Source organism: Myotis nattereri (genome assembly GCF_964212035.1).
Source record: "Myotis nattereri genome assembly, chromosome: 1".
Lineage (NCBI taxonomy): Eukaryota > Metazoa > Chordata > Mammalia > Chiroptera > Vespertilionidae > Myotis > Myotis nattereri.
The window spans coordinates 62,558,158-62,576,087 of NC_138075.1; positions in this window are offsets into that span (position 1 = coordinate 62,558,158).

Genomic DNA, 17,930 nt, shown 5'->3' on the forward strand with positions numbered 1-17,930 from the left:
ATAATACAGAAATCAATAAGTAATCCTATCTAATAAAAGAGAAACATGGTAATTGGCATATGACCACTACCCTTCCCATTGGCTAATCAGCGAGATATGCAAATTAACTGCCAGCCAAGATGGCGGCCGGCAGCCAGGCAGCTTGAAACTAACATGAGGCTTGCTTGCTTCAGTGATGGAGGACTCCAACGTTCCCAGCCTGCCTTGCCGGCCTCTGAGCCTGCAGTTTAAGAAACATTGTAACAAATATAGAAGCTAAACAAAACCCCAGAAACCAGCTTTCAGCGGGCTGGGATCTCAGAGCTGGAGTTATACATTGTTTCGATTATAGAACAGAAACAAACCAGATACCTGCTTTCAGCAGCGGAGGCCTAAGAGCTGGAGCCTCAGAGCTAAAGCTGGCCCAGAATAAAAAAGAAGAAGAAAAAAAGGAGTGGTTGGGAGCTTCCGTCACCCCAAGCCTGAAAACAGCCCTCAGCCCCTCACCCAGACTGGCCAGGCACCCCAGTGGGGACCCCCACCCTGAAGGGTGTGTGACCAGCTGCAAACAGCCATCATCCCCTCATCCAGGCTGGCCAGGCACCCCAGTGGGGACTCCCACCCTGAAGGGTGTGTGACCAGCTGCAAACAGCCATCATCCCCTCATCCAGGCTGGCCAGGCACCCCAGTGGGTACCTCCACCCTGATCCAGGACACCCTTCAGGGCAAACCAGCCAGCCCCCACCCATGCACCAGGCCTCTATTCTATATAGTAAAAGGGTAATATGCCTCCCAGCACCGGGATCCGCGGAGCCGAGAGGCCTCCAGGCCCTGAGATCAGCGTGACAGGGGGCAGCGCCCAAACCCCCTGATCGCCCTGTGGCTCTGTGTGTGACAGGGGGCGGGGCCACAACCTCCCTATCAGCCCTGCTCTGTTCCTGACAGGAGAAGGTGCCCCAACCCCCTGATCGGCCCTGCTCTGTGCCTGATAGGGGGGAGCTCCCCAACCCCTGATCGCCCTGTGGCTCTGTGTGTGACAGGGTGGAGTGCCCCAACCCTCCCATCCCACGGGCCCTGCTCTGTGTGTGACAGGGTAGAGCCATAACCTCCCCAACGGCCCTGCCCTGAGTGTGAGAGTGGCAGTGCCCCAACCCCCTGAAGGGCCCTGCTCTGTGGGTGATAGAGGGCAACACCCCAACCCCCTGATCGGCCCTGCTCTGTGCGTGACAGTGGGGAGCTCCCCAACCCCCTGATGGGCCCTGCTCTGTGCGTGACAGGGGGTGGCGCTGCAACCTCCCCATGGACCCTGCCTTGAGTGTGACAGGGGATGGTGCCCCAACCCCCCAATTGGCCCTACCCTGAGCGTGACTGGGGGTGGCATCGCAACCTCCCAATCTGCCCTGCTCTGTGCATGACAGGAGGCGGCGCCCCAACTCCCCAATCGGCCCTGCTCTGAGCCCGACCAGGGACTGCACTTAGGGATTGGGCCTGCCCTCTGCCACCCGGGAGCAGGCCTAAGCCAGCAGGTCGTTATCTCCCGAGGAGTCCCAGACTGCGAGAGGGCACAGGCTGGGCTGAGGGACCCCCCCTCCCCCCCGAGTGCACAAATTTTTGTGCACCGGGCCTCTAGTAATGTAATAATAAACTGTATTTTGAATACTCACAACTGTAAACCTACTTTGTCACACCCTGCATGTATTTTGTTGGGTTGACAGTGTTTTTTAATTTTTTAAATTAGTGATAAGGATATTGCCAATTTATCTTTCAACATCTGAACAAATTATAACGCTGGTTTGTGTTCTTTTTGGGCAAACATCAACCATTATTCATAAGTAGCTGCTCAGTCTGTTTGGGGCATGCCTTCTCCATTTCTCTATGTTCCCAAGTCTGTCTATTTTTCTGTATCCAGGAATAGTCATTCAGATACCTGCTATATAAGTCTTCCTTCTGAGTCCATACTAGTGGAATTGTTAATATCCTTATGCCTACCAACAATTTGCTTAAGGCAATATAAGGTTTTCCTATCCTGCTCTGATATTCTTTCAGCCTCTGCCCTTTGTCCAGTACAAAGTCACTTCTACATTGTTAGGTATTTGTTATAGTGGCACTACACTTCCAGATACCAAAATCTCTTAATGCCCTGTCATTGCTATAACAAATTACCAAAATTTGCTGGCTTGAAATAATACAAATTTATCATCTTTCATTACTAGAAATCAGAAATATGTTTCACTAAGCTAAAATCAAGGCTTAAGCTGAATTGCATTTCTTTTGGGAGCTCTAGTGGAAAATTATAGGCCAATGTCCTTGATGAATGACACAAAATTGCTGAACAAAATATTAGCAAACCAGATTCAATAATACATGACTAAGTGGGATTTATCCTAGAGATTGAAGAATGGTTCAACATCAAACAATGGGTTAAAAACATAAATGTAAAACTTGAAATTAAAAAACTCCTAGAAGAAAAGATAGGCAGTAAACTTTTTGACATTAGTCTTAGCAGTATTCTTTTTGGATATGTCTTCTCAGTAAAAGGCAATAAAAGCAAAAATAAGCAGATATGACTACATCAAAGTAAAAAGGAAAATACATCAACAAAATAAAAAGACAACCAACTGAATATTAGAAGATACTCACTAATGATATATCTAATAAGGGGTTAATATCCAAATATATATGCAATATAACTTAATGCCAAAAACAAGCAATTCATTTAAAAATGGGCAGAGGACCTTATTGACAGTTCTCCAAAGAGGACATACAGATGGCCAAGAGACATGAAAAGCTGTGCAACATCACTAATCATCAGGGAAATGCAAATCAAAACCTAATGAGCTATCACCTCATACATGTCAGATGGCTATCATAAAAAATCAATAAATAACAAGTGCTGGTAAGGATCTGGAGAAAAGGGCACCCTCTTTCACTGTTGGTGGAATTGTAAACTTATGCCCCCACTTTGGAAAACAGGAGGGAGATTCCTCAAAGAGTTAAACATAGAGCTGCTATAGGACCCAACAATTCCACTTCTGGGTATTTATGCAAAGTTAGCAAAAATACTAATTTGAAAAGATATATGCATCCCTTTGCTCATTGCAGCATTCATTTATAGTAGCCAAACATGGAAGCAACCCACGTGTCCATTGATAGATGAATGAATAAAGAAGAAATATCAATACATATTATATATATGTACTCCTATCTCATAATAGAGAAACATGGTAATTAACCATAACTTCGCTACCCTTCCCATTGGCTAATCAGCAGGATATGCAAATTAACTGCCAACAAAGATGGCGACCGACAGCCACACAGCTGAAGCGAACAGGAGGCTTGCTTGCTCCAGTGATGAAGGAAGCCAAGGTTCCCCGCCTGCCTCAGCCCAGCTCTGAGCTCCAGATGCAACAATGTTGCAATTATAGAAGCTAAACAAACTCCAAAAACCTGCTTTCAGCCGACAGCGGGCTCAGAGCTTAGAATGCCAGTGATGGTAACAGAGTTTCAATTATAGAAGCTAAACAACTCAGATACCTGCTTTCAGCCAGCCATGACCTCAGAGCTGGAGCAGACTCTCAGCTCCAGAGGCAACTATAGAAAGTAAATAAATCCCAGAAAAAAAAAAAAAAGAGGCTGGGAGCTTCAGTCAACCACCAGCATGAAAACGGCCCTCAGCCCCTCACCCAGACTGGCCAGGCACTCCAGTGGGGACCCCCCGCCCCCAAAGGGGGTGTGGCCAACTGCAAACAGCCATCATCCTGTCATCCAGGCTGGCCAGGCACACCAGTGGGGACCCCCACCCTGAAGGGGGTGTGACCAGCTGCAAACAGCCATCAGCCCGTCATCCAGGCTGGCCAGGCACACCAGTGGGGACCCCCACCCTGAAGGGGGTGTGACCATCTGCAAACAGCCATCAGCCCCTCACCCAGGCTGGCCAGGCACCCCAGCAGGACCCCCACCGTGATCCTGGACACCCTTCAGAGCAAACCAGCCAGCCCCCTCCCGTGCACCAGGCCTCAATCCTATATAGTAAAAGGGTAATATGCAAACTGACCCTAACAGCAGAAAGACTGGGAATGACTGGTCACTATGACACACACTGACCACCAGGGGGCAGATGCTCAATGAAGGAACTGTCCTCTGGTGGTCAGTGTGCTCTCACAGCGGAGAGCTCTGCTCAGCCACAAGCCAGGCTGACAGCTGCCAGTACAGTGGTGGTGGTGGGAGCCTCTCCTGCCTCCTCAGCAGCGCTAAGGATGTCTGACTGCAGCTTAGGCCTGCTCCCCGCTGGCAAGTGGATATCCCCCGAGGGCTGCCGGGCTGCCAGAGGGATGTCTGATTGCCATCTTAGGCCCAATCCCCCGGGGAGCAGGCCTAAGCCAGCAAGTGGTCACCCCCGAGGGGTCCCAGACTGCAAAAGGGCACAGGCCGGGCTGAGGGACCCCCTACCCCCGAGTGCACAAATTTTTGTGCACCGGGCCTCTAGTATATATATATATAATAGACTATTACTCAGCAGTAAAAAAAAATAATGAAATTTTGTTATTTACATCTACATGGAAGGACCTAGATGGTATTATGTTAAGTAAATGATTTCACTTATATGTGGAATCTAAAAAAATAAATATATAATGTGCCACAGAAACAGACCCATAGAGAACAAGGTGATGGTTGCCAAAGAGGAATGGTGTGGGAGGATTGTTGATATAAAAACAAACAAAATGAAAAAAGAAAAATCAAGTAGAAAATCTAATAAATTGGCCAGAAAATATTTTTGCCTTAGTTATGTAGATACTTCAAAAAATTAAAAGAGGTACAAAATTCTATTATTGAAGGGCTTTCTTATAACATGCTGCATTGACAAATATATTGTTACGCTGTTACCATTAGAGGTAAATATATTGTAAGAGGCATGAGTTGTAGGGTGTGAGAATGCAATCAAGTCACATTTCCCAAAACCTCTAGAGAGCCTGCCTGCATCTCACAGACTTGGCGTCTTGGGGTGATCACTGGACTTCCTGACTCTAAAAATTCCATTCCGTGAGACATTCTCTCAGCCTCACCCTTCTCTTGGTCTAACCTCAAGGAGCATGCAATTACGGTAATATGCTTTTTTGAAAATAATATTATCACACCCACTTATACTAACTCAGTGCTGAGGTGACCTGGACTACATTCCACCTTTATACAAATTGGACCAACATTAGTTTCTAGTAATTTTTAAATTGTGTAAAGGTTTTCAAAACCATTTTTTTTTCAGCCATCCTAATGAAAGGCTAATGAAATATAGATTTTTTTGCTATTATCAGAATTTTTATATTTAGTTGCTAAAGATCACTTTAATAAATAATTTACCTTTTAATGGATAAATGAGTATACAATAGGAAAGTAGTGACATTACTGAAAAAAAAAAAAAACTCTAATGGGTTTTCAGCACTATTGTATTTTTTAATTTACTCTGTTAACTCCCAGGCTCCTGTTTCCCAAGTACTCATCCATGCCTTTATTTGCTTTTAGATTGTTAAGTCCATGAAAGTAGGTACTTATTTTTCTAAAATCTGAATTTTCAGTCTTTATTCTTTCTACTACATGACTTTTATTGACCAGCTGAATGACTACCTAAACAGCTGCAATAAAAACCAGATTTTTGGAAAGGAAATACAGGTTTTATCAAACATAAGTATTCTTTGCAAAAAGCTGTTTTGCTTTTTTTAAGCAGCATTTTACACTGATGTAAAATTACTTTAATTATACAACTACTCATATTTCATTATTATAACTACTTATATTTACACTAGGAATCTTCTCACTTCCTGTTGTTTAACATGTGTATTGCACTGTAGCATCACCACGGAAGAGATAGGAAAAAAGAAGGTTGCTTTTTATATATACCAGTAATTGAGCAGAACCTTCATTTGCCAGGACACACCATTATACATCAGAGAATATCAGAATATAAGACACTAATTTTACCATTGAAGAGAACCTGGGTGAATTTCTAAAGATTAGAAACATAAGTAAAGCTAAGGCTGCATTATCACTGAAAATATTTGTGAAGGTACTTAGTGAATATAAATCCTTTCTTCTAAAGAAAAATAATTAACACAATCAATCATGTTCTCTTTTTAGCCTATGCATACAGATTTCTAGCCTAGCCTGTGTTTTAGATTTTAATATAAAATAATCTACTAATGTTAACTAGCGAAGGGAAAAATAAAAACTGGGTTCAGGATTACTTCAAGTGTATGCCCTTAGCAATATTTTAATGTTATAAAATCATTGCAGAAACAATGAAATTGCTCTTAGTCTAGTGATGGGATGAATCGAAAAGCATTATGTCTCTTTTAGTGTAGTATGGACGAAGATACCCAAAGTTAAAAATTAAAGGAAAAATAAAACCATATCTTAAGATGATATGGGAGAACCTCAGCGTTATTGTCATTTTCACCATGTATTGAGGGGATGATAATCCTTAAGCACACCCATACAACAGCAGCAGCAGCAGCAGCAGCTAAAGAGCATAGAGACTTGATACACATGAAAAATGTTTGAAATTAATTAGTAAAGGAAATTTTACAGAAGCTGTTAGGGACATGAAAAGTATTATTACTTCTCTAAATATAGTGAAACCAAAGGATGTGTCTTTCTACTAAAAGAAAGAATGACAACCCTGGACGGTGTGGCTCAATTGAGTTGAAACATCATCCCATGTACCAAAAGGTTGCCAGTTTGATTCCCAATCAGGACACGTGCCTAAGCTGTGGGTTTGATCCTTGGCCAGGGTGCATTTGGGAGGCAACTAATCACTGTTTCTCTCATACATCAATATTCCTCTCTCTCTTTCTCTCTCTCTCTCTCTCTCTCTCTCCCTCTTTTTCTACCTCTTTTTATCTCTCCCTTCCCCTCTCTCTAAAATCAGTAAAAATATATCCATGGGCGAGGATTAAAAAAATAAATAAAATAAAAATAAAAGGAAGAACAACAATAATTTGCAAGTAGATTTATAATATTACTTTACACATGGAGAAAATCCAGTGTTCTGGGCATCTTTCCTTTATACCTTCTGACCTCTTTTCTATTCTTCATTACCCAGCTCAGAACTGACCTATCAGATGGCATCATTAGTTCTTTCTCCTCTGGCTTTCAGATGGGTTTTGTTGATGATAAGAGGAGGGTCACATGTAGGAGATAATAGGGAAAAAAGTGATAGCATAATCATTCTCTTGGCTCCCTCTTACATGGTTACCTTATGCTGGCTGTGTGTCTCCACCAAAAATCTCAGCTCCATAACCTCTCCACCCAGTCTTCTCTCTCCTCACATTATGCTTTCCCTCCTTCTCTTTACCCTTCAGGTCTAAGAATAATATTGACTTCTCCTGTTACTAGTTTGCCAGCCCTAGTATGGAACTCTTTTCCTTTTCATTGCCTATTGACTATAAATTTGCAAACACATCCTCCGTTAAACCCTCCTCATATTTTCTTCAGTGTTCCATTTATTTCCTCCTGAGACTAGGTCTGATACATCAAGTATCCTGTATAATAAAAGGCCAGCGACTGCAACAGCGTAACGACTGGAATGACTGATTGGCCAGTCACTATGAGGTGCATTGACCACCTCTCAGTCCCCCTCCGCAGCCCGCAGACTCCAATCACTGGATGGCCAATGGGGAACCATGGGGAACTGGGGTGGGTGGAGGCAGGGTGGGACTGGGGACTGATGAGCAGGTGGAAGATGGCCCTGAGCACAGCCTAGGCCTAGGGACTCTACCCTCACATGATTTCATGTGCTGGGCCTCTAGTATTATTATATGGTCTCAGATCCTCACAGTTACAAACAAGAATGGCATGGTTCATCTTAGTCATCTCTGAGCCACCAGATCAGAAATTCATAAGAACAAGAGTCAACTGGTAAAAAGTTACTTCCGTTTCTTTATATGTATATTTATAACTGAGGCTTTTCTAGAAGAAAAAGGTAGGCCTCTCACGAAGATGAAAGCATGGCTTGAGAGAGCAAGGAAAGGAGACTGGCGAGAGGTTTTACTTGCGGTTATGGGGTGGGGCCAGGGTGAGGGGTCCTAGGCAGTTTGACAAGGGGCTTAATAGTTTGAACTTCCCTCCAGTGCCAAAAGATTTCTTTTTATCTTTTTCTTTTTTAAATATATTTTATTGATTTTTTTTACAGAGAGGAAGGGAAGGGATAGAGAGTTAGAAACATTGATGAGAGAGAAACATCGATCAGCTTCCTCCTGCACACTCCCTACTGGGGATGTGCCTGCAGCCAAGGTACATGCCCTTGACCAGAATCAAACCTGGGACCCTTCAGTCCACAGGGCGACACTCTATCCACTGAGCCAAACCTGTTAGGGCCCAAAAGATTTCTTGGTTTTGTCAGAGAACTGAGAGCCATGAACTAACCTTAAATCTAAAGAGCTACGGGGAGTGTCAAGGAGAGACAGGACAGAGGACTTGTTTCCCTGGGACAGATGCTTCTGGTCCCATCAGTAGAATCCAGCTAAATTTTCCTAACAAATTGGTAAAGGCTAAGCATGTACTAGTTGAATAATATAGAACATTTGGGGTACACATAATTGATGGGAATTCAGTATTTTCAGACCTACTTAAAAGCCATTCTCCTCACTGGGTGCTCATATAAAAATGTCAGTGGTCGTAAGACAGCCTTCTTCATGGTGCAAGCCTCAGAGAGGAAGATCAACCAGTATAGAGAAAGCACAAAACCACACTCAAATTATTTTCCTCTACCTACCTCTCCTATAGAAAAAGGGTTTTAATGTTTAAGGAAGGGCGAAAACAAATTGTAACACTTAGGAAACAAATTTAAAAAATAGCGACTGATTAAAAGGAACAGAATAAGACCCCTACCCTGTGGGAAGGGTAGGAATGCTTGCTGGTCCCAAACCAATAGAGGTCTAATATAGCTATAGGTAGACAGAACCTCTGAGAATGACTCACCCCTAAGAACTGGGGAACTAGTGCCCTCCTGTTTCTTAGATTAATCAGAATAAAAATGGATAGCCCATCTCTGAACCCCACCACCAGATTAACAAGACAGCATTTTTTTTTGCTAGACATAGGCCAAGAGTATGTAGAGATACTTTCTGGATGAAGCACAGTGCAAAGGAGAGACCTAAAGATGAGGATGAGCGGATACTGAAATAAAGCCATTGGAAAACCAACTCCTACCCTAAAAATGAGGTAATGCCAGTGGAATTTGAACCCCATGCTACACTGAAGGAAACCATGGTAACAACAAAATCCTAATTACATATTAACTCCTGACTAATTTGACTCAGTCCCCACACTAATACCTTATCAGAAAGAGAGTAAGCCCATTTCCATTGCAATAATGAAAAACAAAACTATTAACTCTATTTTATTCTCTAGGGCTCTACACAAGATATCCAAATACCAAAATAAATCATTAGGGATACAAAAGTTAAAAATAACATGTTGTCAAATAGGAAACAGTAGAACTAAACTTAGATAAGATGTAGATTTTGGAACTTTAAGGCAGGGAATTTAAAATAACTAACTTTAACATACTAAATATTCCAGTTGAAAAGATGGATAAAGCAAAGTATCCATCTGTGATAGTTCTATGTGTTAACCAGGCTAGATTATAGTAACCAGTTTTTCAATCAAACACTAATCTAGATGTAACTATGAAGGTATTTTATAAATGTGGATGTAAAAGTTCAGGGGAGACTAAACAGGATGAATACACACAAATAAAATACCTAGTCATATGATAATCTAATTACCGGACCAAAGACAAAAATCTTGAAAGAAAAAAACACTTTACTTACAGAGGAACAGAGATAAGAATGTAGCACATTTCTTATCGCAAACTACACAAGTCAGATGACTTGTTCAAAATGCTGAAGGACAAAGAAAAACTATCAACTGAGCATACTATACCTAACAAAAAATATCTTTCAAAATTGAAAAAAAATTAACTTTTACAACATTATTTAAAGAATTTACTGCCATAAAAACCCATAAAATATGTTTAAGGGTGTCTTTAAGACAGAAGGAATTTATTCAGAGTAAGGAAAATTACTAGGGATAAAGAAAGGTATTGCATAAAAATAAATGGGTCAGTAGATGGTGTATCTGTTTGGATGGTGTATCTTTTACCATTCTTTTACTTTTATCCTACCTTTATGATTGTTTTAAAAATAGATTTCTTGTGGACAGCTTATAATTGGATCTTGCATTGTATTTCTTCAAACCCATTCACATAATCTCCATCTTTTGACATGATTAGGTCACAAATATTTAATGTAATTTTTGACATGTTCTTATTTAGGATACAATTTATTTAGGATACAATTATACTACTTATTTCTGTTTGTTTCCTTTCATTTTTGTTCCTCTGCCCCCTTTCCTATCTCCCTTTATGTAAAATAAATACTTTTTAGTATTCCATTTTACCCACGGTGATATTCACTGTATATTTTTGTTACCTTTTTACTGGTTGCTCTAGAAATTAAACATAGTCTACTTAGAATTAGTATTTTATCACTTCAAATGCAATATGGAAATCTTATCACCATACGAGTGGTAATAATCTTTACCCCCCCCCCATTATAGTGTAGCTGTGTGTTTGTGTGTGTGTATATCCTCAAAAGACAATATAATATTTTCCTTCTAACTATATACATGTTTTAACAAAAGAAAATGATTAATTTTACTTATCCAGATATTACAATTTCTGTTTTATTTCCTACATCCACGTTTTTAATAGTTTATATTCTCTCCAATATGAAACCTGTACTTTAAATCATTTTATTATGTTTAATGAGGCATTTGTATTTGGATTCTCAAGATTTTTTTATTTATCTTTAGTTTTGAATATTTTGATTATGATGTATTTAACATAGTTTCTTTTTATCTGGAGTTTACTGGGTTTCTTTAATTTGGAAAATTATTTTGACATATTTTACCAAAATTTAAGAAGATTTTAGCTATTATTTCCTTCTGTATTTATTTGGTACCACAGTCTTTCTCCTTACCTTTTGGGACTCTAATAACATAAATGTTAGACATTTAATTATTGTTTCATGGACTCCTGAGTTTCTACGTTCATTGTCTACAATCTTTGCCTCTTAGTTGTTCAGCCTGAATAATTTGTATTAAACTATATACAAGTTCAATTTCACTGACCCTTTCCTCTGTCATTTTCATTTTATTATTGAGCCCATCCAGTGAATTTTACTTGTTAATTTATTTTTCAGTTAAAATTATTTATATTTGGTAATCTGATTCATTCCCTTACTGAGACTTTTCCTCTTTCTATTCATTTCAAGAATATGCATCCTTACTTCTTGAGCATAATTATAGTAGCTGCTGTAAAAGTCTTTGTCTGATAATTACAATACCTAGGTCATGTCAAGGTGTACCTTTATTGGTTGACTTTTCTTTTGAGAGTGAGTAAGATTTTCCCAGTTCTTTGTCATGTAAATTTGGATTGAATTCTGAACATTTGAATATTATGTCATAACATTCTTGATGTCACTTAAATTCAAAGGATAATGTCTGATTTTAGCTGGAAATCAAGTAAGTTGGGTTTAACCCACAAGTTCTCTCACCCATGTTCTAGGAATTCAGGTATCTAAGTGTTTGCCATATTATTTCCACCTGTACCGCATGTGCATCACTCAGTAGTTAGTCTGGGATCTGGGTGGTCATGTGCATGTGAGTGCCATTCTCAAAGCCTTTGATGTGCTATTTAAGTCAGAAACATGCATGTGAAACATCCATACATGCTTAGAGTGGTCCCAGATGTTTATATACAGCATCTTAGTGTCTGTTTCCTGAGATCTTTTTTCTCTGTGATTTCCCTAACACTTTCCAGCTCTCAGGGTCCCCCTTCTTAGTCTTATTGTCCTTTAGTTTTCTCACTTGTTCACATAATTTTTACTACTCTGTCTACCTCTAAGGCCAAAAACAATAGTACATATAGAGAAATAAAGCAATGTGTATTCTCTTTTTTCTCTCAGGACCACAGTTCCTAGGGTCATAGAGAACAATATCCTCTCTCAGATTTGTAAGCCCTTTGGCCAATTGTACTGCCATCATTTTGCTTCTGCTGCCACACTAGGAGTCTAATACAGAAGTAGAAAAATGAGAATAAAAAATGCAATGGGATATGTGAAAATTAGTTTCACTTCAGTAAAAGGAAACATTTTAAAAATTCACAGAGAAAACATACATTAGGAATAATATTTAGATTAGAAATGATGAGAATAAGCTTTTTTATCATTTGCATCTTCAGTGGAGCTCAAGAAGATGTGGCTTCTGATAAATAGGGCAGACGTTTATAAAAGGAAAGTCTAAAATGAAGGAAAAGGAACAGAAAAAGAAAGCTGTTAAGAATACAATGCTATAGTAATAGACAAATTACCAAACAAAATTAGAATTCACTTTGGAGTGAATTAGAAAAGGAAATGACATCTATGCAAATCACATCAATGAAATGTTGGATCATTAAAAAATTCCAACATTGAAGAAATAATGAGAGAAGATAATAGATAAAATACTAAGAGAGAACAAACATAAAAATTGTGGTTCTTCATGCAAGAAAATATTGAATAATTAAACAATGGCATTTATTTCAAGAAATTGTTAAAAAGCTGAATAGATATTTAAATAAACCTATGCACACAGAGAAATATCAACACATATTTGCAATGTTAATTTCAGATAAAGTAGAATCTGAGAGAACACTACTACATGAGACAAATAAAGACCTTTTCTGTGGATATTAGGTTAAAAATATCACAAAACAATTATAATACCACCCCATATAATAAAAGGCTAATATGCAAATTGTCCCATCAGGTGTTTGACCAACCAGGAGTTCGACCACTTGCTATGATGTGTGCTGACCACCAGGGGGAGGTGCAGAATGAAGGAAGGCCCTGGCCGGCAGCCAGCAGCTGGGGAAAGGAAGGCCCCGATCAGCCCTGACTGCCGGCCAGGCCTTGGGACCCCACCCATGCACAATTTCGTGCACCGGGCCTCTAGTAACATATATATGCAAAATAATGTGGCATTAAAATGTTTTAAAAAATTCTGATTTCAGCTACTTGTTGGTATTGGATTTTTCCTCATAGCTTACAGAGGTATGAAACTGAACAAATTTATGATGGTACTTTTTTTCAGATATGGCATAGCAGAAAAATCAGGGCTGATATACAGAGGAAAAGAGAAAGCTAAAGTTATTTTTTCAGCATTCAATCTTGCTTTTTGCCTAAAGGTGATTTCTAAACCATGGAGCAGAGTGGTAGAATCCAAGGAAAGATCATTGATTGAATTTAGCCAAAGAAACAGATGAAAGCAAGGAAAGAAACTGGAATTAAGGCCTGGAAAAGCAATTAAAATTTGCAGAACAAAGTTATTAGAAAGTAAAGAGCTCCTAAAATCAGCACTGAGGCTTCCCTTAGATCCCTGTTAAACACTAAGCTATGCAATTGCACGGCAAGACTCTTTGCATTCTAGCAAATTGCAACTTCTAGAGGGCTTAAAATTGAAGACATCTGAGAGGATGCACACACTGCTAGAGAGATATCAGAGTTTAAACCCTGCTAGAGAAGAAATACTTTTCTGAACAACCCTGGCATTCAGAAAGATCATGCATTAGGGGAAAGACCACACTATAGAGTAAGGGCTATGGTGAAGAACAAAGCACAAAACAAAAATAATCCTGAAACCAAGCTTCAAAAACATCATGAAGGTCCCCTATTAACATAGCAACCTTCCAGAACAGAAGTCAGTATGTTTTAGTGCAAGATTAGATACTCAAGGGGAAGCTCTACAATGGATTTGTCATACCATCTAATATACAATTAAAATTTAAAATATATGCAAATAAGAAAACTGTGACCCTTAATTAAAAAAATGAAAGACAATAAAAACAATCCCATAAATGCTTCAAATGTTAGACACAGCAGGGCTTTAAATCACTCACATGTAAGTTTAACATATAGCATAAAATAGTGTACAGATGTAATAAGTGAGTTTAGAAAGAAAAATTGAAACTTTAAAATGAAACAAATTCTAGAGCTAAAAAATTCAAAATCTGAAATAAGAAATTTATTAAAAGTTCTAAGAAACAGACTGGTATACAAACTGAAACGCATGATAAAAATGATTAAAAAATATAAAAAGCATCCAAGACCTGCCAAAAAGACAATTAATAATATAATTAATGTTTAATTAATATCCAGGAAAGAGACAAGAAAACAATGTGAGAAAATTGTGTAAAAATAATACAAAAATGTTCATAACTGATAAAAATGTCAATCCACAGATGCCAGAAACACAGCAAACTCCAAGCAGCATAAAAACAAAAATACCCAATGGTTCCCAAGACAAAACTAAGTTTGAGACAAAATTATCAAATGCTATCTATAATAATAAAAGCACAATATGCTAATTAGACTGGACATCCTTCCAAACATCCTTCTGGACGACCTTCTGGACGAAGCCAGGACTGGATGGAAGCCCAGGTCCCGCGTGCCAGAGGGAAGCCAGTGCTGGCAGCCAGAGGAAGGAAGGCTTACTCTTGCACAATTTCTTGCATTGGGCCTCTAGTTTATTCATAAATTCATGGCAAGAAAACACATCTGCCAACATTTTCATTGCATCAGTGATTCAAAAGTTTTAGAAAGAATAATGAGTTTTATAGAATAAAAAGAGGAAAATTAAGACACTCATGAACTGGCAAGTAATCTACTAAGGTGGGTTTTTTGAAATGGGGAGACTTTCTAATTAGTCTTCAGGTACATTTGTCAATTCTTGTAGCCTTGGCTACAAGAAGGCAAGCAAGCAGTTTGGGAACATTTCAAAAGATAATGGAATATTAATATAGTATTAGGGGTGAAGGATTTTCTGTGGCTAACCATGTCCTAGAACAAGTGGTGGTAAAAATTGTCACTGTCATTATGGTTTATATGTGGGTGATGTCTGCCATGGCGGGCACTTTCTCAATGGAAAACTGGTGAAACCTAAAAAAAGTCAAGAGTATAGTTGGTAGCAATGTTCCAATCTCAGTTGGGTACATCAGTGGAAGAAAGTAGATGAAGGGCATGTAGAAACTCCATACTATATCTGCAAAACTTTTGTAAATTGGCCTATTTTTTTGCTTCAGCCAACACAGAAGTACGTATAATTACTCATTGCCCGGTATACACTTTTTTTTTTTATCTCACAAAAGGTAAAGATTAGGGCTAGGACTTTAAATGTAGGGATTCTCTTAAGAAACAGAATTATACATCTTAACTCTTGAGGGAAAAAGGATTAAAGATTGACAAAAGTGTTCGAGGAAACACTGGCACAGGCAAATGGGAGTATTACAATTATCTCTCACTCCAATCCAACAAACTAACCCTAGAATTTCCAGCACAATTACTCCCATTATTTTTACCTCCCCCTCCAAAAAAAAGAAGGAAGGATTTCTTTTTGCTGGTGAAGTACTAAGCAGAAGGAAATGGTCAGTAATGAAGATAAAAGGCACAGAAAGAAAAAAGAAAAATCATAAAGACTGAATGTAGAAGAGGGGGTTTTTTGAGTGATTTAAAATGCAGCTGAAAAGGTTTTGGAGTGTGAGGGAATATATAGAAGAGGAAAGGTACGGTGTAACCTGTTTTTTAGAAATTATAATTTTAAATCATCCTTAATGACCTTCAGATATATGCATGAACATTGAAATTTCTTTTTAACTACTTCTGGCTACTCATCTGTGTGTTTGTTTTTCTTGTTGTTTTTGTTTTGTTTTGGTCATTGTTGTTTTTAACACATTATCTTCCTGAGATTGAACTACATTGGTCCAGGTGTTAGAAATTTACACAAGAAAATATGTTGACATTGGAGCTGCTGACCATTGAGGCTTTTCTCTGTGGTTCTCACTCTTGGCTGCTCATTAGAATCATCTGAGGAGCCCAAAAACATTGATTCCACCTCCAGAGATTCTGATTGTATTACTCCTAGTGCTCAGTGTTTAAATATCCCTTAGTAAGTGTAATGTGAAGCCAAGACTGAGAATCACTGAGTATAGGTGGATGCAAAGCTGACAGTGAGGAACAACAACACATTTCTGCTTAAAGTTATTGGTTGTTGTGTTTACATGAGTTTTACATGAAGTAGCTGCCATCTTTGCAAACATGTGATAAGCAAGAACTAACAGAGTACATACTTCAGATCACCTTTTCTCTATTAGCCATTTCTGTCTACTTCCTCAGTAATCCTACTGTCCTACCAAAGGATCATGCTCAGTAACACAAATAAAGAGGATGCAGCAATAGTAGACATCATAGAATTCAGCTTTTCTTTTCCCCTCCTGTGGAAATAGATACTTAATAGGCAACTTTTCAAGATCAAAACTAATGCATAAAACGAGGTATAATCATATATCCTAATTGCATAGTATTTATTTTGTTCCTTTAATATGGAACAAAATATCTGGAAATTTCCAATAGCCTTTTATGTGATCTTTTTGACTCTGTTTAAAGAGAAGCTATGAAAAGATGGATGTCCTGCTGGTAACCACCCAGGAGGCCAGATGAGAGCTATATGTAAAGCTGAAAACAGTTTCAAAGTGATGAGGGGGAGTAGCCTGAATCCTATAAGCAAATAATGGAATTTGTACATCCCCTTCAACTCCAGAGAAACTTGCCTGAATGTCTTTTCTTATTACAGAATTCCCTTGCTCTTATAGAGTGTTCCTTTGAAATCTTTTGTAAGCCTAAATGACACAAAGTGAAGATGCAATTATCATCCATATATAAGGTGTTCCAAAAAAAGTATACACATTTTGAATAATCATAAAGGTAGTGTTTATTAAAATACATTTCATTTTCAAAATATAATGGAATCAATTGTTAAATTGTGTATACATATTTTGGTACATCCTGTATATATATATTAAAATAAATAAGAGCATTCTCCGACCCTCAAAATAGCCTACCAAGTAACACTAAATATGCTTAAGTGTGTCTAGTTTACACTAAGTGTAACAGAACTATTAGCTCTCTTAGGCTGCTTTGGTACCGCAGGACACATCTTGCTAACGGATGTACAAAATAAGTCAGGGTAAAGCACAGATGCTCAGAGACACAGTTCAAAGCTATGGCAGCTTGATGCTGAGGGTAGTTCCTTGGGAAATAGCTTGGTGGTGCCACTCTGACTACACGGGGTTTTGTTGCCCTTATACTGGCTTGTTGCAAAACAAACACAATGCTATTTTTGTTTTTCACCTTTTTCATAAAAGTGAAAGTCCTCTTTGGATTTCTTTAGTGATGTGAATACTAATGTAGATCATTTGTAAAACTGAAGTGGTGTAATGTGAACTTTCAAAAAGTGGAGGATACCTGTATTTCTTTTGCAGTTAAAAGGTTATTATCACTCTTGGAACAGAGCACATTTTCTCATTGTGCTCATTATCAGCCACAATAAATAGATTTGAGCTTAGAGACTCAGGCACTTTAATTGCCACTGTGCACTTTTCTCAAGTAATAAAAAGAAAATATCAACTTTTATGTGTCCCTTTTGATATGGTCTGTGTACAGTGCCATCTCTGCAGTCCCCCAGACTCACTCTCTGGGAAAGAAAAATTGGTCTGATGGTTTTCTTTGTCTTCAAAGAAAATCAATAGTCAGACTGAAAATGTAATCTCACTTAAAATAAAACATGGAAGCTATTCCACATATAAAATAGATACACATGGGCATCAGTTTGTCTCCTTTGGTTATAAATGACCTAAAATGGAAGTTACTGAAATGAGATGGAGAATGGCCTAAATGTAAGTATTGAATGACTTTATCATCTTCTGTAGACATTACCAATCTCAGGGATTGGCTGTATTACATAGTGTGAAGGGCATATACCTTAATGTAAGAAAACGTGGATTTGAATCTTGATTTCATCTTTTA